The 419-nt window shown below is 46.8% G+C and overlaps 1 protein-coding gene across 1 annotated transcript in view; it reads right to left on the bottom strand.

Annotated features, from left to right (window-relative positions):
• KIF4A (kinesin family member 4A) overlaps positions 1-419 on the bottom strand; it is a 134,023-nt gene that overhangs the window by 1,175 nt on the left and 132,429 nt on the right. The gene's annotated exons all lie outside the window — the stretch shown is intronic.

Below are 419 nucleotides of genomic sequence, written 5' to 3'. Positions count from 1 at the left end.
AAAAGAAATTCAGCTCCTATGGTTACACAGCTGGTCTGCTCCCCTTCAGCCAGTGAGATACCAGCTCTGAGGGCCTCATCAGACAGTCTAAGCAAGTCTTAGGGTGATCTTGCTGGGGCAGGGCTCACAATGCTCAAAGGAAGCCTCTGAAGGCAAAGGATTGGAGAGGAGAGCACAGGACACATCATGAGGCAAGGTTTAAAACAAGGCTGAGCCTTGGCCATTTCTTCAATTAATCCTCTCCCCTCCACAATCTACAATATCCTTTTTAGCATTTCTACAGAGTGTTGCCTGTATCAGTCTTCCTTTCAGAGAGGAAGCTGAGGCCAAGAAAGAGGAGTTGCTTAGGTAACAAGGCGACTCTGTGGTAGAGCTTGGATTAGATTTATAGCCTGTTGTCATGGAAACTGAAGTGGATT

Source organism: Bison bison, unplaced genomic scaffold (genome assembly GCF_000754665.1).
Source record: "Bison bison bison isolate TAMUID 2011002044 unplaced genomic scaffold, Bison_UMD1.0 scf7180017864537, whole genome shotgun sequence".
Taxonomy (NCBI): domain Eukaryota; kingdom Metazoa; phylum Chordata; class Mammalia; order Artiodactyla; family Bovidae; genus Bison; species Bison bison.
The sequence above is the reverse complement of the archived record's forward strand: the minus strand, read 5'-3'. Positions and strand labels throughout refer to the sequence as shown.